General features: G+C 45.6%; 1 long non-coding RNA gene across 2 annotated transcripts in view; it reads left to right on the forward strand.

The window, feature by feature from the left end:
* The window catches only part of LOC103099260 (uncharacterized), a 141977-nt gene extending 117438 nt beyond the window's left edge, over window positions 1-24539 (forward strand). For both annotated transcript variants that reach the window (XR_459620.3, XR_008911430.1), the window contains exon 4: window positions 20663-24539. This is a non-coding gene — a long non-coding RNA (uncharacterized LOC103099260). The remainder of the gene's footprint in view (window positions 1-20662) is intronic.
* Window positions 24540-26746: the final 2207 nt, after the last annotated feature.

The following is a 26746-nucleotide window of genomic DNA, read 5'->3' on the forward strand; positions in this document are numbered from 1 at the left end:
ATATAGCCTTTCTTATAGTTGTTTCAGTAAAAGGAAGCAGTATGTCTACCCTAGACCAAGCGTAAAACCAATCAGGTATCAGTACCAGAAGAACATAGAGATTGAGAGAGAAATAATATCCCCCACCCATATTTATAATTATCCTAGGGTGTATTTGAGATAGCGCCAGCTGTGGTAATGATGCAGAGCAATTAAAAGTAAAACTACTATTTACTACCACTGTAAAAAGTATGCGGACCAAGCAGCAGCTGTTAGAAATGAAGCTGAGTGAAAAAGTCAAATGGACTTTCAGTACTCCCCTCAGCCCAACCGCAGGGATAGTGGCCAGTAGAATGTTCCCCGAGTACCAGCGAGACAGAGAATTCCAATCAAAACGGCTACCTGTCACAGCCACTCTCCCTGATAGCAGCACCAAGATTTCCTGAGCTGTTTGTGCTCTGCCAGAAGCAGCTCTCAGAATTCTTAGGGTCTCAAGATGTCGATTTCCCTTAAAATTCAAAGTTTTCTTGGCACTCGTCCTTCCAACTCGCCAACTGAAAGATATGACTCCTACCAAATGGAGGTAGATTGTTTGGGAAAGGCCTAGATGGATAGGAGATTAGAAACACCCACCTAGGGACCTCCCCAGGGCCAGTAAAACGCAACCCCTAGACTTTGGAAACCGAGTTTATTTGGATGATTGGAATAAGGGGAAAGGATAGGAAGGGTCCTAAAAATACAGATCTAGACTCAACCTAATTTCTATGCACCTCGTGGCTATGCAACTCTTTGTTGCTTCTGTAGGTCCTGCCTGTCCACTCCCTGCTCTGAAAGATATGGATTATAACACTTCTAGAAAGGGCAAGATTGAAAGTTCAGTGTCTCTGTCTGTACCATCCTGGTAGACCAAAATGGCTGCCTTCAGACCTGGATCTCTTAGTAATGCAATCTGACTTATAAACGAGGAATGGGATACGAAGGAGAGCCAAGGTAATGCCCAGCTCTGAACCTCCACCCTCGAAATCGAAGAGGCTTACAAAAGCCTGCCTTCTTTGACTTGCTTTTAAATATCACCTATCCTCTGTCTGCAACCCCAAATCCCTACATTCTAGCTATCCTGTCTAAGGCTACTCCAAAACGGTCTTTGGGGAAGGCAGTATAGTTCAGTGGCCGAATAAGGATGGTGATAGGATGTCAGAGCCACCCAAGGGCTTCAAGCAAAAACTCAAAAGTCTCCTTGAGTACAGATAGGTACAAAATCTCTTCAGGCAAGCCTTCTTCTTCAGGAACACAACAATATCTTCAAAATCAGGACAGGAACAAAGAGGCAGGAACTGATAGAAAGCTGGAAACTGGTCTCAGGTCTCAACTGGCAGGGCAACTGCTCCTCCAAGCAGGTCACTTAACTCCTAGGAACTCTTATTCTGTCCTAAGTTTCCTTTTGGAATCCTCTTTTCCCTTAGTTCTTCCTGTGAGCCAACCTGATATAACTTCAAACTTATCTCCTTACTTCTCTATTGTAATAGCTCTTACCTAAAAACCCAAATGCTGTCTGACTATCTGCTAATCTACCAACCCATATTGTCTTTAAGAAGCCTGAGACAGGGCTCACTAGTAGCCTGAATCCCCCCAAGCCTGGGGTTGGTTTCCTAGGTGACCCAGGTGACAAAACCCTTGGTATTACCTTAGCCAAGTTGGTCTTTGTCTGGTAGCTGTCAGACAGGTGGATCTCTGTACTCCCCAATTGCAATTCTCCAACCCAGGAATCCCTAAATCTTTCCACAACACCAACACCCCTCTCTCCTCCGGAGAAGCCAACTGCCTCCCAGCCAGGAACTGCCTTCCCAGAGTTATGGAATGTTGGTCTGTAGGATCTCTTGCCTTGTAGCAAAGCTAATCTTATAATCCTTACAAATTACTTTAGACTGACTGCCTAAACCCCCAAACCCTATCTAGCTTTCCTGACTGCTGGCCTTCCTTAATATTGTCAGTGAACTAGTTTACAGTTCAGCTGGATTAAATAGGGTGGAGGTTAAAGTCGCCCTAAAGGATCCAGCCAAAAATGGCTCGCTTGCTGACAGGCAGATCTCTGGCTCAGGTTGGCTTCTTCTCAATAAAGATGAAATCTATTAGTCTACTGGAACACAGGAACTAGGTTTATGAGAACAGAAGAAATCTGGGTGGATCTTGGAGATGGGATGGTTGATAGAAAAAAATCACAGGATCAGGGCAAATGGCTTCCCACAGAAAGTCCATTTTCCCCCTGCAGGAAGTGCTCTCTCCAAGATCACAGAGACAGAAACACTCCCCTCTCTAGAACTCTGTCTTCTTATAACTGTTCCCCACACTCTTTGGAACCTTTCCTGTTTTCTTACATGTGTAAAAAGGTAATTGGGAAGGCCCTGAATGATGGATGTAATGGGTGATCAAGGTTTTACACAACTTGACCTTCCCCCAGGACAGAGATCAAAATGGATGTCTGTCACTGCTCTTCCTGAGTGAGCAGTAAAGGGTAACCCAAGACTCCCTGCCAGATGTCTGGTGACCAAGAATGGGTTTCCTGACTTGGTCTGACAGGAGATATAATAATAAATGATGGAGAGATGCCCTGTGGGACAGATGCCACTGGTGACCTAGGTTTAGCTTTACCAGGACTGCAGGGTATTCCCCTATGGCAGTGGTTCTCAACCTCTCTAATGCCGTGACCCCGCACTACAGTTCCTCGTGTTGCGGTGACCCCAAACCAAAAAATTATTCTGGGGGCTACTTCAAGTTATGATTCGGAATGTAAATCCCTGATGTGCATCATGTATGCTCATTGCTACAAATTGAGAGGCTGAGAACCGCTGCCCTATGGGACAGAGATTAAAGATGGATACTTCGCTGCTTAAGTTCAGTGGTTCGGGATAACCTAATATAGCAGCTGTGTTAGGAAGGATGAAACGCCTCAAGGAGAGCAGATTGGTGTTTTGCTAGTAATTTGGCTTTACCTAGCACCCTGAGGTGAATAACCCCTAACATAGACCTGCTTAGGGAGAAAGAGAATGGCAGGTGCTTGAGTCTTGGCTTGGCTCAATCAAAGTAGACCCTCTCTCCCCAAACCCCTCCAACTGTCCTCCTTGCCCCCTGACAGTTAGATCTGACTGCTATGATTCCTTATAAATGGTTTATTGAAGTGAAACGAGAGTAATTTGGACCAGGAAAGAGGGAAATGGGAATCCCTTAGATAGGGATTCCCCAGTGGCTGACAGCTAAAGGCAATCCAGGAATGTCCTCTCTAAACTAGCTGGTATCTATTTATTAGCTCATCTTGGGCTGATAAATCACTAAGTCTCTAGAATATTAGCAGTGCAAGGTTGAGAAATCACCGCTGGCTCAGAGCAGCCGCCCTCAAAGTGAAGCCCTCAGACAGCGTGCTATTTCTCTGAGTCCATAGTTATAGATGTTCAGGAATCCAGGAACACACATAGGAATGTCCAAGATCTTTTCCAAAAGATCACTTGCTCAGGATGATGCTAGGAAGGTCCAGGAAAATAGGTTCAGAGCTCCCTCTCCTCAAAGAGTTCAAAACCTGAACCCCCTCTCTACAACGGTCCCTCCCCGAGTTCTGTTGGCTTTTAGCATTCTCCTCTCATTCAACATCCCATGCTTGTTTTCCTGCTTTGCCCTGTTCCTGTACGTTTCTTGCATCTCTAGTGAATCCATCTTCTCAGTTTTCCACTTTCACAAATTCCCAACTTCCCAAGGTCGGTGTTCATGAACCTTAATGCTTACCTTAACTCTATTCCTATGTACTAACTACACCCCCAACCAACCAACAAACAAAAAACCTCCCTCTACTCTTTGCTCTCTTATTCCTATATATCTGTCCTAGTCTAGGGCATCCCCAGGAAAGATAAGGTCAAGGATTTCGGTTTACAAAAATGGCTACAGAAGCCAAAATGCAGCTGTTGCACATAAGAACATACCAATAATCAATAAGCACTACTTCTACTCCCACCTGTTCTTACAATTGTAGACTGACACAACAATTCTCTAAACTTGTCCATTAGCACGATTTCAGCTGCTGCTTTCACTAAGAACTTCATCAAGGAAAAACTATTCTGCAAATGCAGTTAAAATTCTACCACTAAACTAATAACCGACTGTACTAACTCTTAAGCTTACTGTTGGATTGTGCCACTACCACGTGTCCTATTCTATACACGGTCTCTGTACCATCTATCTACAAGCTCTGATACAGTACTTGCAAGTGTAACAAATGGTACTTTTCTCACTATATTGGATGATAGTTTAGTGGAGTCAAAAGGGAGCTTGTTGAGAGGAAACTGAATATGGAAGAGGTGAGACCCAAGACAAGTTGACTCCTACTTTCTCTCTCTTTTTACCACTCCTGAGTGAGGCTGCTGAGAGGTGCTGCACAGGTATTAAGGGACTCCCTGATGTGAAAAGGGTGATGGAGAGTTGAAGGGATCTCTCCTATCAGACAGACCTGGGGATAATCCCAGATTCCCGGCATGGAGATGATCTGGAGACAAGCACCCCCCCCCACACACACACACACACCTTGCCTCATTGGGGGCGGGATATGATGGCTTCCTGTTACCTCCTCTCTGCTCTCAAACCAAATGACTTGATAGGAAATCTGACTGTAAGTTAAAGGTTTAATGACTAGATAAAGGGCAGGTAGGGCTGATGGAAAGAGGGACTCAGAGCCCTTGTTTCCTAACCACAGTCTCTCACACAGATAGCTCTATAGCTGACCTGGGTTTCACTGTCCTGGACCCAACTAGAGTTTCCCAAACTATCTATTATATATTTAACCTAGATAATGACAAAACCGGTGCAAGAGGGCTGAAGGGACAAGCCAGGCTCTCCTTGACAATAAGACCATGGCTCCCTTGTTTTGAGGAGTCTGATCTTTTTTGTGATGTTCCTCAAGGTATCAGACTGATGGTATCATTAGACAGAAGGTTTGAACATTAAGCCAATAGGTGCCCTTATTGCTCTTGGTGAGGTCCTCAGCAAGGAACTGATGTCTTGCTAGGTTGAGGTCCCAGCTCAAAAACCCTGAATTCTATCTGGATCTTTCCCAGATCTCTTGCCTTCTCCCAGGATGCTTTGCTCTCCAACTGAAGTTGCTATCATTCAAGCCCCTCTTGCAAAATTCTCTCTCCTTCTTGCACCCTTCCTTACACAAGTTATATAGATACATTTGCAAACCTATGTTACAAGTATTTATAATTTTTACAGATAGTATGTAAAAATATAAAAATAATTTATTCAATTCCCTATTCTGTGATGTTAATCACACAGAAAAATCTATTGATCTTCTTATCTGATTAAGACCTTTTCGATCTAGCTAAGTGTTTACATATTTACCTTTTCCAACTACAGACTCCCATTTATATACACGGGGTCATTAAACACATCAGTGTGTGAATTGTGTAGACTCTTTTATGTTGTGGTCAATGTTTATACTTACATATTCTCTTTCAGACTCCTCTTCTTATAAGTTGCCTGATGATTTCTCCTTTTTTCTTTCCCATTGTGTGTGTGTTGGATGACCCCAACATGTGAATATGTGTGTTTGTGATCTATGCTGCACTTTTCTTATGTAAGTTCTGGTTACCATCTCTCCTCTTGCTATTTTACAAGTATTTACAATGTTCAGAGACTGTCCAAAATTTCTTCTATCTGTTCTTGCAGCTTTTCTTCCAATATTTCCTCTGGGCTGGTATTTCTTTCCTTTTCTGCATGCTTTTTGTCTTTTTGTAGTAAGGATTCTTGTCAGTTGTTTTATTTGTTGTCTGTTGTCTGTATTTGACTGATGTCATCTTCTTCTTCTGGAATTGTTTCCAGAACTTGTTTTTCATTTTGATCTAATTCTATTGTTTCTGATTGATTTTCATTCTCAGGACTTTCTTTGTCATGTCTCTTTGTACTTTGCTTTTTCGATCTTTATATGAGAACAGTGAATCCATGAATTTTTGCCTGACACTTTTACTGAACTTGATGTAGTTAATAAAACTTTGAACAGTCCAACCCATTTAGTTTCTATAGCTGTTTTTCTATTATAATTCCTCACATAGACTTTATCTCCTGGTGTAATATTTTGCAAAGCAAAGTTCAATGGTGTTATTTGTTGGATGACACCCATTTCAGGCAGCTCTTTTATCATGGATTGCAATGCCTTTTTGTATTTTAACAACTGGCAATCTCTTCCTAGCTTTGAAATGTAGCAAGGTTTACACATTTTTCCTTCCCAAATTGGATGACCATATGACATCTCAAATGGAAACAGATGTAAGTCCCCACTCGGATGAGTTTGGAGATGGAATAGAATCAAAGGTAGTATTTCAGTCTACTTCAAGTGAGTCTCTGAACAGATTTTGCCAATTAGAGCTTTGTTCTCTCTGTTCAGTCTCTCGACTTGTCCTGAACTCTGTGGATGATATGACATGTAGAAACTGCCTTTAATTGCCAAGTTTGCATAGGCTTCTTTCAGCAAAGTTTCTGAGAAATGAGATTCCTGATCTGAATCCAGTCTGCATGAAATTCCAAATCTAGGAATGATCTCTTTCAATAGGACCTTTACTACAAATGCTGCAGTGTTTTTCTTAGCCGGAAACACTTCTGGCCATGTTGTCGGTCCATCTACTATTACTAAACAATACTTAAACTCTTTGTCTCTAGGCATATTGATGCAATCTATTTGTATGCATTCAAATGGAGTGTAAGCTAGTGGTCGACCTCCCAGACCTTTCTTCTTAAATACTCCCTGGTTGAATTTCATATAAATTTTGCATGTTATAGACTTGATTACAATTGAGGATATTCCAGGTGCTAGCCAAAATCATCACACTGTATCAATCACAGTTTGAGTCCCATAGTGTCCTTTCTCATGTGTCATGTTGCATATGTGATAGAACAACTTTTTAAGTCATAAAACCATATGCCTTCTATCTGTTTGGCACTGAATTTGTTTTTCCATATCTAAATTTCCCAATCATCATAGGCATTAGTTAGATTTGTCTCTTTGATTACTGAAAAATTCGGGACATTCATCAGGTCCTTCCTTGCTGCGAATTTTTTTTTTTAATTTTATTTGGTCAAATTCAAACATTATTCCTTGGTTACAAAAGTCATATTCTATTCCTCCCTCCCCTCCCCACACCCTTCCCATTGCCACAATGTATTACACTCCTGGTTCTGTTTCTTTCACTCTGCATCACTTCCTGGAGGTTGTTCCAGTTTTCATGGAATTACCCCACTTTATTATTCCTTTGAGCACAATAGTATTCCATCACCAACATATACCACAATGTGTTCAGCCGTTCCCCAATTGAAGGGCATCCCCTCATTTTCCAATTTTTTGCCACCACAAAGAGCACATCTATGAATATTTTTGTACATGTATTTTTCCTTATTATCTCTTTGGGGTACAAACCCAGCAGTGCTATGCTATTGCTGGATCAAAGGGTAGACAGCCTTTTAGCTTTGTGATACATATTACTTTTCCCCAAACCATAAACCTCAAAGAAAAAGAAAAAAACAAAACACCCCTCTGCATTGCTTCTAAGTCTGGCTCTTTAAGAAGCCCCACCCCCCTGGAGTGAGCAAGTGTGGCTAGGAGACTTGTTCTCTGTGGGCTTCTGTAGTTCAAGATGGATACCCCAGTCAGCCCTCACTCTAACTGCCAGAGATTGTAGATTCTGTAGGTTCTTTTTTCCCTTTGCTGGCTTTGCCAACCATAAAAATGGATATTTCTTGATGTTGTAATAAAGGTTCACTTCACTGATAAGGATGGTATATCAATAAAGTAAGGAGAGGCCTTCAGGGACAGGAGCAGTGTAGGAGGGAAAAAGCCTAAGCCTGAGAGGGACTAGCGGCTGTCTGTCTCCCTCTCCCCTGTGATAACAGGTTGTCAGTCAGTTACCGCACTGGGTCCTTGGGAGAAGTGGCCGAAGGGGATTTGATGACAAGTTCCCCTGTCAGCTTCACGTATGGATGACTTCATCCCCAGCCAGGGGTCTTGGCTCCGAGGGAATGGCCTCAGGTACTCCTTGTGAGATCTGTCCCTAGATTCTTGAAGTAACCCTTTCAAATTGTATTGAGAGGCTTGAACAAGTATCTGACGGCTTTAAAGGGTTTATTATTGGATTGCAGGTAAACTGGATGAGGGGAGAGGGAATAGGCGGCCCATCCATGGTCTGAGAGGGCCATTCATCTGCCCAAACAGATTTCTACGTCCCTTCCCAGCTAAACTAGCCCTTTCCATTAACTTATTTGTCTGTTTGGCCTAAGAGAAATATGAAGGAGTCAGTTCAAGAAGGCAGGAAGGACAAGGGAGCTATGCTCTCCTTCCGAGGGTCCACAGGCCACTCTGCCAAGGGTCTGAGATGTCTTTCCTTTAGGTTGGGGAAGTAGAAGATGTTTGTTTGGAGGGAGATCAGCTCTAAGCTTGAAGGAAGAAGCAGGATCTTCACAGGTGGCTTCAGTGATTCCTCAGCCACCCCAGAGCTAGTCCTGACAGCTCGAAGTTCCACGTCAAAACTCCAGAGGCTGTTGAGAACCCCCTCGGGTCACTTTTTTCCTCCCAGGCGTCTCTGCTCTCCAACTGCCCCTGGTTCTCTCTCAGTCCTCCTGTCAGGGTTCAAGATCTTCTGCCCCCATCCTTACAGCCCTCTGTTGTCTTCCTGCTCGAGGACCTTGGTTTCAGCTTGTAAATTTGTGTCCATTTGCTATAAATGTTGTAATGTTGCCGTGACCATGTGCTGATTCTCTTGGAACTGCAAGTTGCTACGGAGTGAAGCACTGCGCGTTGATGTCGTGGGCTTTGCGTGGTTCTGTTTTGGGCAACGCTAGCTTGGTGCAGGCAGTGGTGTTGCTTGCTATCTTCCTTCGATCTAGTGTAGGTCACCCTGTTGCTCTTTTGCGTGTAAGTGCAGAGAATGTTCTTTTCGGATCAGTTTGTGTCCTTGAGTTACGTTCTCAGGCAGTTTGAAAGGGGATGTCTGTTGGGTGTTGTCTTCCATCCCCATCCAGTGCGGCTGCGGGATTTAACGAAATGTAGGGTATGTGGGCGAGCATACAGCTGAGATGAATTCCCTAGCTGTGCTCCCCACTTCCCGTTCCGTCCCTTCTCTGGCATCTTTCTATTGGTGCTTTAGACTTCCCATGTCTGGCTGGAGTAAGCATTCCGGGTTTGTTGTGCCTCCAATGTGCATCTCAGTGCTACAAGTCCGAGTTTGTGGTTTTGTTGGTAGTGGTGCCTTTCTGTGCTTCCACTAGCCCCTGATGATGCTTTAGGATGGAACTCTTTCACTTCTGGGTTTAGGGTTGATGTCCTTTCATTGTCATTTGACTTTCCCTTTCCAGAAACATTTCCTAGCATCCCTTGGTAGGCAGCTGGGTGGCTCAGTGGAAAGAGAACCGTATTTGGAGGTCTGAATGCTGGAAACTACTTCTTGTCCCTCACTGAACCCTTTAGCTAAGATTTCATGTTTCTCTTCTGCCTTCTGCACTTCTGAGCTTATGGAACCCTCATGTAAGTTTGTCTCCTTTACTATGTAATTGCCTTTTTCCAGTTTTGCAACATTTTTGCTTTGCATTGTGGACTTTTGGATGTTTCCTCCTATAACTGCTACCCCATTGACCTTGCAAGTTAGAAACTTTCCCACGTGTGTCATATTGTGGTTTGTTATTTTCACTGTTTCCTTGTACCCCATTCTGTGTTTCCTATGTCCCCAAAATTTTGTTTTTTATCTCTATTACATCCCTCTGCATTTCGATTTCCTCCTCTATTTGTTCATAACTTTTGCCCTTTTGTTTTCTATCCCCATAGTTTATTTCCTCCACTAAGTATTGTGCAACTGGTTCCTGTGCCCTGTGACTTCTCCTGCACCCATTTCCAGTTCTCTTTCTTAGTGATGCACTTTCCTGTCTTCATAAATATAAATCTTTGTTCCCACCTGCTAGAACTGAGGAATACTTCCAGTCAGTTTGGGATTTTTATGGTGATTTAATTACAATAGAAGGAAGAAATTAAGAAGAAGAGAGAGAGGAAAGGGGATAAGATTTTCTCTGACCTAGCCTAAGCCAAGGGAAGTTCAGAGGCCTTGGTCAAGGGGCCTTCTCAGAAGATTAAATCTAGCTCAGGTTCCAGCCATGAGGCTTCCTCTGAGATGAGGGGCCTCCTAAGAGGAGAGTGCTGTTTGGGAGGTCAAAGAAAGAAGGAATCAGTCTTACCACTCACCAAGGTCACTCAGGGAAGACGCCTCATCTAAACCATACTATGCCAAAACACCGCCCAGAGCTCTCAGTGCCACCCACCAAGAGCACAGGAAGTGACGCAAAATATATAGGCAGTTCTTTACATCACTTCCTGCATCTCACATGTATCAATGGTAGCTTAAACTTGGCTTAAGACAGGCCAGGGGGTCAGTCAGTTGTTTCTGATTTGTCACTTGCTAGCACATGTCAGTCAATAGGCCATCCTCCTCTACAGTTAATCCTTAAGTAGGGGTGTAGACATTCCTGGTTGCTAAAATTCTAAAGACTAAGCAGGGTCTAGTTTGCTGGAATTGCGGTCTAGGCTGCCTATGAGTTTTAAGATAGGTTAAATTCTTGCCTTCCTCTATCTCCTTCTGCTTTATGGTATTATTTGCCTCTTTTAATTTTTGTTTGAAATCTTTAATTTGATCATCTCTTTCATAGTGTTGTTCCTGGTTTGAGTCAAATAAATATGATGATGATTACCTCAGGTCTTCTAGGGTCATTGACTCAAATTTCAGACAAAACTGCTTGGAAAATTGCCTGATTTGGGGAGTACAGTCTTTGAGGAATTGCCTCCTCACATGCTAGAGTGTTTATTCGCTCTGTTTTGGGAAGCCCAAGACAGTTTCTGTGGCTTCCACCAGATGATCCAGGAAGAGAGAAGGGGGCTTATTTAATTCTTGGCACATGCATTCAAATTTGCCCCAAGAATTTGAACAGGGGGCAGATATTTTCATTGCTTCCAAGAGATCCTCTCTAGCTTTATGAAGATAGGTCAGGTTATAAGGATTGGACAATTCCAAGTCTGAATGAACTAAGCGCCAGTCTGTAAGGCTTGGGTCTAAGCTTGTCTTGTTAATGAATTGGAGATTTCCTCCTGGGGTAAAAAGTTCCCCCCAAAGAAGTTCCATATCCTGGAAATTGGGCTCATAAAGCCTGATTGCCTATTTCAGCTCCTTTATACACTTGTATGCATCCAAATAAAATCTGGGATTTCTCCTCCTCAGGCCTTCCAGATCAGCTGCAAAGAAAGGTTTGTGAATTTTTAGGCGTACAATCCCAGAATCTTGGCTCAATTTTACATAATCCTAGATTGGAAGATTATTTTGCACCCCTTCTGTACCCCCTGTGGCTTGCATGTCTGTGTTGGTCTCTTTGGTTTCAGTCTGTTTGTCTGTGCATGTCCCAATAGTTGTGGTTTGCCTATTATCATTGTCAGTTCCTAGGGCAGCTCTCCAGCCTCTGACCCTGACCTGACACCCAGCTCTCACTTGTGGCTCCCAGTAGCTGCTAGCATGCAGCAGCGGCCACACCCCGGGCAAAGGCTTCGACAGGCCGGCTAAACCTTGTGAGGGGAGCCATCGGGTCATCGGGTGAACCAGGGCTTTGCTCACCCAGCATGTGAAGGCTGCTTCGGCCGAACAGACGGAAGAAACCAACAAGAAGGTTCAACGGCTGAGAGGGCGACGCAGCAAAGCACTGTGGAGTGCTTAGGGCGTGTTGGAACACAAAAGACAACACGGCCATCCAATGCAGCTGAGGAAGTCTCCAGGTGTAACGACTTTTCGTGCCACTGGACCCAGGCTTCCAACGCCAAGAGAGTGGGGCTGTCTCTGTGCATCGGCTTTTCCACTTAAATCTCCTTCACGCACAAGTGTCTCTGTGCACACTCATCTATCCTAATCCCATCCACCCTCTTCAAGAGGATACACCATAGATGAAAACGCACAAAGACAATCGTCATCCTCGGTTACCGAGAGACGACTACCACCACCATTGTCAGTTCCAGTTGCTTTCATGTCTATTGGTTTCAATCCATTGTACAATTGCTTAAATCTTTTTATTTCCTGGAAAGCCAAAACTAATTTTGGGTCATCAGCATTTTTAGTTTGTTTGCCCCTGATCTGGCTTAGCACTTTCCTTAGGCATGTAAGCAGATGCTATATTGAGATCACTGTCCCATAGGCTACAGGGAAGAATGACCATAGGGTTCCCTGCTTCTGCTTGAACCCAGTCCCAGTACTTAAGAAATTGTAGTAGCAGCCAGAGATACTCTAGCGTGACATTCCATATCATTTCATACACCCAGAAGAACATTTGTGATAGGATAGCCAGGTAAGCAACCACTACTACTATTTTGAGATCCATTAGTCTCTTTAGAAAAACAAAAACAAAAACAAAACCTCTGCAATGCCTTTAAGTCTGTCCCTTTAAGAAGCCCCCTACCGCTTGCAGGGAGCAGGTGTGACTTACAGGCTTGCCCTGTGAGGGTCTCTGTAGTTCAAGATGGCTACCTCTCAGCCCCCACTCTAACTGCTCCTCCAGGCAGGTCAGTTACCTCCCAGGAAGTTGAGGCCCCAACTCCAGGCACAAGTCCTCCTCTTACTCTGTCCTAAGGTTCCTTTGGGAATCCTCTTTTCCCTTAGTTCCTCCTATGAGTTTCCTGCTTCGCAATCTGTCTTCTTTCAAACTTTCTTAATCTAATAATCCTATAGTATCTACATGTGTAAATGTGTTTGTGTTAAATGGCACGTTTATCAGGAGTCCATTTCTCATCTTAGCCTCTTTATATGAAGATTCTTTATAGTTTTTACTGTCCTGACAGCTCCAGATGAGCTATTTCTGCTTTTTCTTATTCCTACTGCAAAGATCTTTTCCTCTGGGCTGCTTTCCCTCTGTCTTCTGCTGGATCGTCCCCTCCTTATTATGAACGTTCTGCCTGGTGAATCTCTCTCCCTCTCTCTCAATTCTCCTCTATATAACTGTTTTCCAATCCTTCTCGTCCATCTCCTAAATTTATCTTTGTCTCTGTTTCTCCTTCCCTCTTTTACTGTGAGTGATTTTCACAATGGACCAATGAATCCCCGCGTCCTCTTCTAATACTTTTATCACTGAAGGAGTTCTTTATGTATGCTGAGTTGCCTTGGTTTATCTTATGTAGTGAAAAATCTAATGGCCCAGATTGTTGTAATAATCCCATATGATGTAGATCTTTCAACCTATAGCTGTAAAGCTGTTCTGTAGGAAGCTATCTAAATTTCTCCTCCCAGCCTAGAGACATAAGCTGGTTTATATGTTTTTGCTTGCAATGGTGCATGGCCGTACAGCATTTCATAAGCAGAAATATGTAAGTCTGCGTGAGGTCAGGTATGGATAGAAAAAATGTACAACGAGAAGGATTTCTGGCCATTTCAAATAAGTCTCTGAACAAAACTTGGTGAATGAAAACTAGCTGTTATTTCCAAATTTTCATAAAGCTTCCATAATCCTTCCTCCGTGAAATGATTCCCGTGATCCGACTCAGTGACACACGGGACACCAAAACGAGGAATTTTTTCCTTAAGCAATACCTTCACTACAAACCCTGAAGAGCTTCAGGCCAATGTGTCAGTCTGTCTACCAAAACTAAACAGTATTTGTATCTTCTAGCTTTGGGCAGATCGATGTAATCTATCTGTAGCTAAAGGTCTTCCACCTAAACCTTTCTTTTTCAATACACCTTGGTTGAATTTCATACAGTGAGCAGCACATTTGCTACAGACTCTATTTGCAACGGATGTTATTCCCAGCACTATCCATGTTCTCTTAACACAATCTATTAAGGCTTGGGTGCCAAAGTGTCCTTTACCATGGATGGAATTGCAAATAAGGTAATAGAACTGCCTTGGTAATATGGGCTTTCCTGTGTCTGAGAGCCACATTTCATTTATTTCCTTTGCTCCAAATTTGTTTTTCCATGCCAGAATCTCTGAGTTTTTGTCAGCTTTGGGAAGATCAGCTAACTGACAGATTCATGACATACACTGGAGCTCTTCTCGCAGTGAATTTGCATGTCTTACTGGCTCTGTAATTGCCCTTAGACATGAAAGAATGTAGTTGGACCCATAAATGAGGTTAGAAACTTAGAAAGGTGATATAGCTGGCTATCCTCAGGTCTGGAGCTCCCCAAAATGTAAATAATTAGCCTGTGTGCTCTTGATAAGGACAGGTTTAATGAATGAAAACAATAAGGACTGGGTAAAGATGGTGGACTCGGAGTTCCTTAGGCTAATAACACTAAGCTTTCCCACAAACTATGAGACTTTCACAAGTCTCTCTTCTCTGTCTTGTACACTATCTGATAACCCTTCTTGACTGCTCTCTGTTTCCCAAATTTCCTGTCTCTAGCTACTTAATCTTAGCCCACCCAAAATAGTTTTTGTTAAGGTCGCAAATCTAGGTGGCTATATCAGGGGTCTTTTGACCAAAAAGTCTGATCACCACAGACTAGGTAGGTGAGCCTGTTGAAGTAAAGTAGTAGTCCAGATAAGTCAAGCTGGGCATCTCTCTTCCAAGTAGTCAAATAGAAGTCCCTCAGGTCAGGGAATGCTGGCAGGAATCTAGTAGACTGGACAGGATCCAAAAAGAGTACACAGGACATTCTGAAGCACAATCTGAGGAGAGAAAATCTAGGAGCTGTGAAATTTTCCACTGCTCCCAAAAGACTCCTCCTATGACTGGCAGTTCAACCCCCTCAGAAGCCTCTCTCAGTATTCCAAGAGCCCCTCATGAACATTGTGCCCCTTGCATTCCAGCACAATCCTGTATTTTCACTCTGCCACACATAGCATTTTTTCCCTTTTCCCTTCATTCCTTCTTTTCAGACACAAAAATCCTTTCAATACCCATGTGCTCTACAGTGAATCACAGCAATTTGCTTTGCCTTTTGTATAGCCTCTAGCAAATCTGTAATTATCTTTGCATGGGTTATTTGTTTGCCTCCAGATGTCACAAAACCTTTATTTTTCCACATCTCTCCAGTTGTATGGCAGACCTAAAAACCATATTTAGAATCTATATACATATTTGCAATTTTGCCCTCAGCTAGTTTACAGGCTTCCTCAATTCCCAGAATTTCTGCTCCCTGAGCACTAATATTGCTAGACAGAGATGCATACCACAGAATCTCAGACTCTGTTACCACTGCAGCTCTAGTGTACTGAATTCCATTGTGCAAGTAAGAAGATGCATCAATGAACAGATTTAGGTAAGCATTTTCAATTGCAACATCTTTTAAATCTGGCCTAGGCTGTTCAACTAATTTTACAACTTGCTCACATTTATGTAGCATCTCACTATCCATTGGCAGATCAAGTAGCAGTGTAGCTGGATTTAACACACTGAACCTTTTCAATGTGATGTTTTCATTACTTAAGAGAACAATTTCATATTGTGACAGTCTTTGGTCTGTAAAAGCTTGAGTATGATATTGTCTCAAAAGTGCCTCAGTTTGGTGAGAATAGTACACTGTTAATGGGATCCCAACACTAAATCAAGAGGCTGAGGCCCGTGGCCACAAATGCCTCAGCCCTTTTTCACAAACGAACTGCTCTTTCTAACTCGATGTTAGTTGTTATCCTAAAAGCTAAATCATAAACAAGTTTAGGGAAGGCAAAGGGGGACCAAGAGGATCCAGGAGACTGGCTCTGTGTTTGAGAGAGTCCAAGCCAAAGAATTCCTCTGGGTCAGTGATTCTTGATGGCAGGTGAAGGAAAACAGCAGAAAGATGTCTTTGTAGGAAACAGCTTTGGGATCAAAAGCAAGACATCAAGGTCTTCTTCTCATGGCTTTGAGGGGGGTCCCTCAGCCACTCAGAAACTGAACCTGTTAGCTTCCAGTCCTGAGTTAGAAGACCTGGGGATCACCAGAATCTTCCTCAGCCAATGGTTCTCTCCCACAATCTCTTGCTGTCCAAACTGTCACCTTGCCTGTCACTCAAAATGAAGGATTCCAACAAAGATCCCCTTGTCATCCTTACAATCTATCCTGTAAAGCTGTTTATGTAGGAAGCTATTTGTATATCTCCACCCAACACAGAAACATAAGCTTGTTTCCACGTTTTTGCTTGCAATGGTGCATGGCCATACAGCATTTCAAAAGCTTCTCTCTTCATTTGCATTGACTTCAATGTGTTCCCAGGCCTTAGTAGTATTCCCACAGCTTCCTTCAGCTTGTGCCACATTAATAATGCTTATAATGTCACATATCTATGGATTCATTGTTCCCTTTTTCACTATCATCTCTTTATTGTTCCTCTATTCTTGCTCATGTTATTGTTTCTCCTGCTGTTGTTACACTATCCATCCCCTCTACTTTCTTTGTTATTTTCAGTACTATCATTCTGTAATTTTGTAGTATTGTTACAGTCCCCCTTTCCTCTTTCACTCTGCTTTGAGGTTCCTGCATCTGCACTAGCTAGGATAAACCTTCAAAGTGCAGTTGTCCCTTTTTGAGAACCAGCTCCTGATATCTGGGAGCACTTGGGATGAGCACCATTCTTTAGATACTCCTGCACTGAGTATAAATCTGGAGCCTGGGCAGATGACTGACACAGATAACTACAGCATTGCCCCACCTGCCTTTGATTCTAGGGATATCTTTGATGTTGTTAAAGGGGATACTATGCACACTGTGAAATGGAAATTAAATACTTTAGGAGATTGTATGCACGGTTGACTAGGGTTCTGCATAATCTAGCCTGTTTAAGGTGTTCTCCCCCGAGACAGAGTGCTAATCTGAGAGAGAGGTCAATGAAGGCTGACTGGGAGTTTTGCTAGACCCAGTTGAGGTAGAAACCTCTCTCTGGGATAGAACCCAAATGACTGCTTACCCCCTTATGGTTCTGTGTAACAGATCTGACTGCTTCTCGGCCATATATATTTTATTTGTATGAAATAAAACAGGGATAGGATAAGAGGGATGTAAGGTTTCCCTAAGCTAATGAAACAACCATTGATGTCAAGTCTTGTCAGCCCTTGACTAAAGCCAAGACCGATCTGAATCCCCTCTCTATCTAATGTTTCTTTCCTATGCTGATTAATCCCAGGCTAAGTCCAAGAAGGAAATAAGTCTCTAGAGGTCAGGTATAAACTGCACCACAAACATAAACAGCCATTCTTTGGAGATCTTCCAACCCCATACTCTTCCAGATTGGGCACTATAATCTAAAATAATTTCTGACTGGATCACAGCTACCCTTTACAAACTGACTCCTTATATGCACCAAATTTTGTTCAGACAAGGAGTCCATACCAAGAGATGCTCACTATTTTCCACCAACTTAACCAGAAAACTAGATGGGTTTTCCCCTGCTTCCTGCCTTAGTTTCTCAAATTTGGACCCTGTATTAGGCCTTTTAGCATGGATCTTCATTGCTTCTGTGAGAGACTGCCTATCCTGTCCCAAAAAAGAAAAAGTTCTCTATAGAATTCAATTCCAATTGTTCGGTATTAGAGGGCCATGAAGTTAAGTCTGGGTTTCTAATAGTCTCATTAATAAACTGTTCTTTTTCCCTTTTTGTAAATAATCAATAAGCAAAAGATTTGTGTCTTCAAAATTTGGATTGTATCATTTTACAGCCCATTTAAATTCTTTTATGCTCTTATGAGGTTCTTCAAAAAACCTGGGCATTCTCTTTCTCAGGGAATGGAGATCTCCAACTGTGAATGGTTTCGGAGATCTGATATGGACAATCTCTGCATCCAGCTGCAAATGCGTGATTTCACTTTGTGGCAGTATGGGGGCAGCAGCCGTGCTTGCTTCCTTATTCCCTGGCTCAACTACTGGTGTTGGTCGATTCACGCTTTTCTTTCTTAGCGGAGATATTTTGCTTTGCCTCCATTGTGGAAGACTTTGTAAGATTTGTTGCATTTGCTCAACAGCATCCTTCAATGTCATCCCAAGAGCCTTTAGGTCATTGTCTTTTTTGGCCAGACCACCACTAGCTGCAACCCTACCTCAAACATCTCTGATAGTGCACTAAGTCTGATGTGTGGTGGAGGCTAGAAAGATTATCATTGGAACACAGGACATCCCCCTATCAAATGTTAGCTTCCTCGATTTCACATTCTCATATAAGTTCATCAGACAGTGCAAGGCTTCGGGTACTTCTACCATAAGTAGGCATTGAAATGAGATTGGTAGAACGCCCATTGTCACTAATAATTTGTGTTTTATCTCTATTTTCAAGCTGAGAAAAAAATTAGTACTGTCCCTTTAAATATTTTGAGGCCTCAGAGAGTGCCGCTTGCTGATTGGTGGGTCTTATTACCAGGCAGATTTCAACAACTTCCATTTGCAGGGAATAAAATGGCCGCGGGCAGTTCTGGTAATCTACTCTGTAATGGAGGAGGAAAAAGGAGAGAGAATGAGTGGATGATTCCTCTCCTCCACTACTAACGGGGAGAGCTAAGCCAGATCCTGTCCTCCCGGGAAGGATGTGGCTCCAGGAAGATGCTGAGCGGGAGAAGGGAGGGCTGGAGACAGACCTGAACCCCGTTATCTCCATACACGTGACAGTCTGCCTTCCTCAAAGGTGCTCAGGGCCCTGCGGCCACGTCTGTCCGGTGAAGCGAGGTGTTCTGTTCTTCTCGTCATGTTGCTGCTTACTTTTACTCTGACTGCCTTTGAACCCCAAAACCTATCTGGCTTCCTGACTATTGGCCCCCCAATAGTGTTGATAGAGGAGTTATAGTTCAGACTGGTTTGATAGGCTGAAGGTAACTGGCAAAGTCACCCCAAAGGGTCCAGCCAAAATGGCTGCGGCTTTGTTGACAGACAGATCTTGGCTCAGGTTGGCTTCTTCCTAATAAATAAGATGTAAAGTAGGCCACGGGAACACGGGAACAAGGTCAGTGGGAACAGATGAAACTCCGGTGGATAAATCTCTAGATCGAAGACCAGGTAACTGATAGGAGAAATCTCGGGTTCGGGTCAATGGCTTCCAACCAAAAGTCCACTATTTCCCGTGGCAGGAAGTGCCCTCTCCCAGTTCCTCAGAGACGGGAACAACTTCCCCCTAAAGAATTCTGTTTGTCTCTTTGAACAGGTTCCTGACACTCTTTGGAACCTTTTTCCTTTTGTGTTCCGTGCATGAGCCAATGTTAGTTTGCAAAGCCATGCATTTGACTTCTGCAAATTTATCTGTCTTTTCCTTCTTGCAGGAGGGAAATGATAAATAAGGTCCTAAATCTATACAACTCTGACTCCTCCCAACAATCTACGCTTCCCCTGGTGGAGTTGCTTCTCTGGTCTTCTCAAGCCCTTCTTATTCACTTCCTGATCTTATCTACACCCAAAAAGCTATCTGACTACCCATATACTACAGATTGTCCTGAGAAGGCTAAAGATGCAGGCCTCACAGATGTACTGAGCTCTTACCCAAAGCCTGGGGTTGACTTCCTGGGTAAACACAAAGTCCCAGGTGACAAAACCCTTGGGTTTACCTTAACCAAGTTGTTTCTGATAGACTGATCTCTGGCATGTTGATCTCTGTACTTCAGGAATAGGCAGGTCTCCTCCAAGGCAGTTCTCCCACCCAGGAATTTCCTAATCTTTCCACAAGATTAATCTTCTCCCAGGAGATGCCGGGGCAAAAAGCCCCTCCTTAGCAGCTCAGAGGAAAGCCAGATCAGGAGTGACTGTTGAAATACTTATCTTCAGGTCTTCAAGCTCCTTAAATCCTACTCCCTCTAACTCAAAATCCCTTCTATAGAATCTCCCCCAACCTACTGGTCCTCAAGATAAATTGTAGACACAGTAAAAGTTCATCAGATAGTGGAAATCCAGATGATCTCAGCTTCTTGGCAGTGGCCAAGATGGTTGCAGGCCTCTTGTCCAAAGACAGAGTTTTATCTGGGTTCTGGCTCAGACACACACAGTCAGGAAACCTCTTAGGAATCTGGAACCCACAAAGTGTCTGGGATATGGAAATCAGGGACAGGGATGTGCAGGATCTCAGGAATCTCCTCAATAGTTGGATTACCTCCAGGTCTCAGGAAAGAGAAGTCGCCTCCTTTAGGCATGGATAGACCCAACAGGCAGCGAACTCTCGGCTCTCCTGGATGGACAGGAAAAACGAATCCTAACTGCTTCAGCGTCTCCTTTTAAGCAGTCCTTCCATCCCAGACTGAGGTCCCTACGGTTCTGTGCGTGTGCCCGGTTTCCTTTGCAGAACCCGTCTGCTGCAGACTCTCTTTCTCCCTTTCTCTCTCCTCGTTAAACCCAGTAAACCCCCAAGATCCCCCTCTCCTTCCGGAATCTCCTCCCCGAGTTTGTGTCTAAATTCCCCTCCTTTGCTCTTAAAGGCAATGCATGCATGTTCTCTCTCCCTTGTCACTTGCCCTTACACGGAGGTGTTTTGATAGTTATGCCTCAGTGACCCAACCCAAAGGGAGGTTTCGGGTTTGAGCCTCTTTGCTAGGCCAGAACAGCAGTTGGTTTGTGGAGAAAAGTGTACAAAAATATCATTGCATAAAAGTCAATATCAAGGGGTACCAAACCAGGAGTCCCTAACAAACTAAGAGTCTCCTAAGCTTTCCCACACTGTCCAACTGGAGATGACGATCCAGCCTTCTGTTTCTTCCAGGCTTCTCTCAACTCCCGATGAACTCGCTATTGAACCCCAAAGAAACGCTGCTGGGAGTGGTCTGAGCCTCCGAAAGCCTCCTGACTTACAGGGATGTGGCCCGGCTCCAAGCAGATGGACCCTGGCCGGCCCCGAGATGGCTGAGCCGCCGCCACCTCCTCCTCGGCGGGAGGAAACTATCAAAGTGCCGGCGAGGCCAAGCTTTGGCTCTTCACTCACTGCCCGTCTTGTGGGTTTCCCAGCCTGAGGAAAGCTCCCGGGCGCACGTGGGGACCAGCTTCAGGGTCTGCTGGCCCAAAGCTCTTCCTGCTGAAAGTCTCCGCAGGGAGAGGAGGCAGGCGGAGTCTGCGCAGCTCAGGGGAGCATACGCAGAGCCTTCAGCAGGCCAGGCTAAGGGAGCCCCCCCAGCCCCAAAGCGCCTGCGCGCGCTGCCCGTGTGCCCCGCGGCTTCATCTGCCCAGCAGCACCCTCCTGGTGTCGGTGGCCCCCCCACACTGCTGCGGAGGAGGAGGAGGACGGAGACTGGCCTCTAGAACAAGCAAGTTATCCCCTGGAGAGCTCTGCCTTTGTGGATTTCCCTCGGCTGCATCCAGACAAGGGGAGCTGCCTTAGCTGCCTCAATGAATCAGCCATCGGAGAACATCTGGGGAGGGGGCTGGGGCAGGTTTGGGAAAACAGGGAAAGTGGAAAAGTCAAGACCCAGCTAAAGAATATCCAAGTAGGGAGGAGCCCTGGCCTGGGGGATGGGAGGGGCCTCCTGCCTCCGCGTCCCTCCAGTGTGTATGTGTGTGTGTGTGGGCAGGGCTGGCAGGGCGCAGGGGCAGAGCGAGCCCCAGAGAAGAGTGGGGAGCAGCTGGAGAGTCCAGCCCCGTGATGTGACGTGGGGCAGGGGACGCCCCCTGCCTGAGACGCCGCTGTCCAGGCCTAGACCTTCTCTGTCATTGGCAGCCTCTCAGGACGGGAGGCCCATCCATTGGCAGACCTCTGCGCTCTCCCCTGAGCAATAAATGTCTTCACCGGACGGAGTGCACAGGTCGGGCACCCCGTGCTGGATGGCGTCTCGTCTTGTTTAGGCTTGCTGATTTGGTCCTCATGGATTATATTCTGTGGGGCGGGGCGGGAAGGGCCACCCAGGCTCAGCCCTCCTAGCGGTCCTTTGCTCTGAAGTCAGGGCCAAGGGCGCCGCCTGCGGGGGATCCCCGGCTCCCGCCTATGCAAAGCGCCCCTGAGGCTGTTCCTGCTGAATGGCCCCTGAATGCGTCCCCTCCTCCCACCCTCGAGCCCACTCTCTGGGCCCTCTCAGGCTCAGGCCACCCACGACTGCTCTGAGCCCCCTTCCCGAGTATGGGAAATCCCCCTCCCAAAAGCTCGGGCCCTTCCCATAGGGCTTTAGCTTGGTCTTTGCCCGTCATGCCCTCGGCTCCACTTCTGAGCCCTGGTCTGATCTCCGCGGAGACACGGGCGAGCCCACCGGGCCCCGGGGAGGGTGCCGGACTGCTGTGGCATCCTAGACGTTTGTTATGGGGAGAGTGAGTGGCGTAGTCGGCCCTCGCACAGTGGAACTTCTCTCCACAGCTGCCCATTCCCGTGGTGGAGGCCTCCATTTTCCCTCTTGGTTCCAGGAGCAAGGAAAGGCCATTGCTGGGGGAAGGAGCGTCTCTTAGACGTGCCCCAGAAACTGGGCCCTTCCTGCTCCCTTGAGGACCTTCTCTTCCCCCGCCCATCCACCAGTGCCTCCTCTTCCTCCTCCCCACCCTCTCAGAACCTTGCCACTTCTGCCGGGAACTGCAGCAATACACAAATGCTCTAGAGAGGCCTCTTCGTTCCAGAAAAGGCCGTTTTTTCTCTGTCTGAGCTTGAAAAGAGCCTTGTTAGGGGGCTTTGGGGGAGGCCCCGAAGCTGCGGCCTCGGGGGTCCCGGTTTGTTTGGTGGCTGGTGAATTGCCGGGGTTTCTGCATGCCTGCTCGCCTGGGAAGAGAGGGAAAGGTCCCTCATTGAGCCGCCTTTCCTGGAGAGGAAAAAGAGGAGGCGAGGAGGGTTGGGGATGGGGAGGATGAATCCAGGAATGCTTTGGAGAATCCGGCTTATTTCAGAAGCCAGGGGACTCACCAAAGGAACCAGGAGTCACAGGAGGCCTGGGATGGAGGGCAATGGCCCCCGGTCCTGGAGGTGACCGCTTCCTGTTGGGTGCCTGGGCAGATACTCAAGGGACTATGAAACCCTGTTTTTCCTGGGCTCAAAGCTGCTTCTGCCATTGGAGGTGGAGTGAGGGCAGTGATTTCCCTCAAGCGCTGACGAAGTCGCCTACTTCTGTGGAATCTTGGAGAAAAGGCAATAGATGAAGACGGAATGCCAAGGGGGAAGGGAGAGTGGGAGTTGGGCCTAGGAAGAAGGAATAGCACCTGCCACTGTGTGTGGGGGGGGGGCAGCTTCTAGGGGACAAATGAAGAAGGAATGAAAAAACAGTAAATTGGGGTCCTGGAGGAGCCTTGGAGGAAACTGGGTGGGGGGATTTCAGCAGCTGGGCCCTAATCTTAAAAAGTAATTATGGAGAACATCCACATGCTCCAGTCCCATCTTGGCTTCTTGGGATAGGAATGGGCAAATGCCAAAGGCTAGAAGTGGGCCCTGGGCGACTGTGCTCTTGTTGACCTTTGCAAAGGAAGAGAAGAGCGGTTCTCTTCATCTTCTACATTTAACATCTAGTCTGGATCTCCTATTTCATCAGGGGTGGTCAGAGTCTGATCATCTAGTTTGAATTTCTGAGTTTACATTAGAAGTATTTTGCTTTTTCCTAGAGGATTTCTTCTTGACCTAAGAACCGAAGCCCTAATAGAAGCAATGAGAATCGGGACTCTGGGGCAGAGTTTCAGTAGGGAAAGGTACCCCTGAAGTCAGACTCATTGTATGGGTGAAAAAAACAATCCACGGAGGACATGGGGGTCGCCATAGCACTCCAGGTCTCTCTAGACTCAAGTTCCTGATTTTTGCATTGAGGAATTGGCTGTTCGTTGGCATTTCTAACACTGGGCGATCAGTCTGGGTGAGAAGAGAGCTTGGGGCAAGTTCTTATCATATGTCTGTAGTTCTATCACTACAAATTCCAAATGAGTCCTACGACCTCCATTGACACACAGGTTGCTGGAGGGGAATGGGTTCAAAACCCCAGAGGCGATAGAAAATGTCCCTGGGCTACTCACACGTCTAAGCTGTAGGGTCCTTCCTAGGCCTGTCCATGTGACAAGGAAGGTCAGCCAGCGCCTGAAGTCCCTGTCTGAATGTACAAAGGCCCCTAGTACATAGGCTGAAGTTTGGGTCTCCTACAGGCTTTGCTTAAAGAGTGGTTGCAATCCACTTGCCTCTTGGTAAGGGTGCAGCATGTTTGGCTGCACCACTGCACTACCCTGTCTCTGGGCACTGGAGGAGGAAAATAAAGTTTAACAACTGCTCATTTGGGCCAAATGGTCAATAATGAGTGTTGACTGTGGTAAAAAAAAAAATAGGGTGTGATAATGGGAGAGTAAGCTACGTGCCCGTCAGGAGTCACTTTTTCTGTGCTTCACTGTCCTTATCTGTAAAATGGTCGGAATAACTTGCCTACCTCACAGGGTTGTTGTGAGGCTCAAACCTTGGAGCACTAATGATCAACGAGTGCTTGGTGAAGGTCTGTCTTGACGTGATTTCCTCTACTCGGGACATATTTCTGTGATGGAAAATCTGTCTTAATCCTGGGGCAAATGGAACACCGGGCTTCTCTGTTCTAGAGGAAAAGTGGGAGCCAAGGAAGCGTGTCCAAGGACTCCTCTTTCAGGTGTCCCTTGAAAGCTTGAGCCAGTTTTTAGGAGTGTCGAAAAATAAAGCGTTCAGACTTTACAAATCTGATGTGTTGCTCATGTTTCGCTTCCTACATTGGTTTGAACATCTTGTCCAGATCCAAACTGTTGTTAGCTTGCTAAAATGTGCCCATTACAAAGGAAGCCCCAGCGCTGCTTTGCTTGAAGAAAAGCAATATCTTGGTTTTGCCTCCTCTGGAAGATCGGCACCATTCTGAGAACAAAACAAAGAGCCAGTCACCCATTCATGCATTCACTCCTCTGCCTCGTGAGCTATCCCTTTATATTGGATGCAGTGGATCGAAGACGTGACTTTAAATTTAGCTTCAGGCACTCCCGAGTTGGGCGTGTATGTTAACATTTTATCCTTCTGGTCCTCACCACCACTGTGGCATTGCCAGTTCCCAAATAGCCTGTATGGAGGGGCAATAGCAGCAAAGGGGAGCTGAAAGCCGGGGCAAACTGTCCCAGAGATCAAAGGGACGTCATTTACAAACGATATCGTCTATTAACCAGAATCACACCCTGGCCACATGTGCTTGATTTAACAGAAGCCAGTAGTAGTACCTGCAGTCAGGCTCCAGATGTTGGCAGTAAGACCACCGCCAAATGGTGCCGCCAGTTTGGAGATGCTGACCTGTTAACTGTCAGAAGTTTCCCAAGAATTCTGAGACGATTTGAATATGCTAATGAACTAGTCCTGAGGTGGCACAGACAACAGTAATCTACTCCCTCCCGTAGCCCCAGAAAATGATTCCTCAAACTCCTCTCTGAAGTCCTCTTCTATCTCCAGTCCATGATGCGGCATCCCCAACTCATCCATGTCCCCATCATCCTACCTTCCACCCCATTGCCCCTCCCCATGTCCCTTCTCCTCCTCATCCCTGCCTTCGTGTTCTTGTTGCCTCAGTATGAGTCCCATTTCCCACCACCAGTCAGGATCTTTCCCAATGAGAACTGGTTTTGCCTGCCCGAAGCCACTTAACCTTTGTTTGCCTCAGTTTCCTCACTGGTAAAATGTGGATAACGAAATAGCTCCTATTTCATGAGATGGCTATGAGGGTTCAATAAGTGTCAAGTGCTGAGCCCAGCGACGGGCATATCCTTAAACCCTTTATAAATGTTAGCCATTCATCAAGCATTTACTGATCATAAGCTAGGTGCCAGGTCCTGAGCCAGGTGCCTAAACCTGTGTCCAAAGGATCCTTGTGTATAGTGTCTTCTGCTGCTGGGTGCTAGAAGCTCAAAAGAAGTTGAATTCATTTTCCTTTGTTCTCGGGGTTTGAGATACTCATTCGCTTCCACGATTGGTCAAAGACACCAGGCATCAGCCAAGGGCCAGGGACGTCTCTAAGGGAACACCGTGTTGTCTAGCAGATGGAGGGAGCACCCTATTTTGTCCCCTAAAAAGGAGAACAGATCAGGGTGTGGTTAAATTTAGCTGGCAAAGACTCATTTTCAATTTGTTGGGTGCAGCCAAGATGGAGGAGAGCCATGGAAAGCAACTAGCAAGTGCCCTAAGAATCCTGTCCAAATAAATTTAAATTAACTTCAGAATAAATACTGCATTGACTGCTGGGACCAATAAGGGACAGAGTGAAGCAGTTTTCCTGCATAAAATAACTTGACAGGTAGACACAGGGGTCTGGTTCACTGGGATGAAAAGAGAGCACAGCCCGCAGCAAGGCTGCCCCAAGGAGTCCCCCTGTAAATCCCTGCCCCCTCATGCCTACTACTGCAGGTACTGAAGCTAGGGCTGCACCAGCTTTGAAGCCTTGACAACAACAGAGCACCTCCTCACCCACCCTTCCAAGCCCAACACGAACAGGGGGTGAGGTCCTAAATCCTAGCAAAACGCAGCTGGCACTGTGACTGGCTGGTAGAAGCCCAAGCAGAGGCCCAGAGTCTTGTCCCAAACCTGCAGTTAGGACCTGAGCCCCAGCACAAAAACGCCTGAGGGATGCCTGACTTGTATAAGCCCAGAATGAGGCTTGGAGCCCCTGCCCAACCTTGGACTTAGGCCCTGAGCTCCAGCACAAGAGTGCTCTGAGTCCTGCAAGCCATCAGTACTTACATTTGAGGGGGAGACTGAATTGCCGGTGGCTTTTCAGAGTCCAGCCCACAGACCATTATTCTATCTCAGAAATAAAGCTTGTAGGAACCCAGAACTAGAGCAGAGAGTAACTTCAAAGAAAAGCTAAAATTTAAAAAAGGGTCTGCTCTGAACACTATTAAATAAAAATAAAAGTTG

Source organism: Monodelphis domestica, chromosome 1 (assembly GCF_027887165.1).
Source record: "Monodelphis domestica isolate mMonDom1 chromosome 1, mMonDom1.pri, whole genome shotgun sequence".
NCBI classification, from domain to species: domain Eukaryota; kingdom Metazoa; phylum Chordata; class Mammalia; order Didelphimorphia; family Didelphidae; genus Monodelphis; species Monodelphis domestica.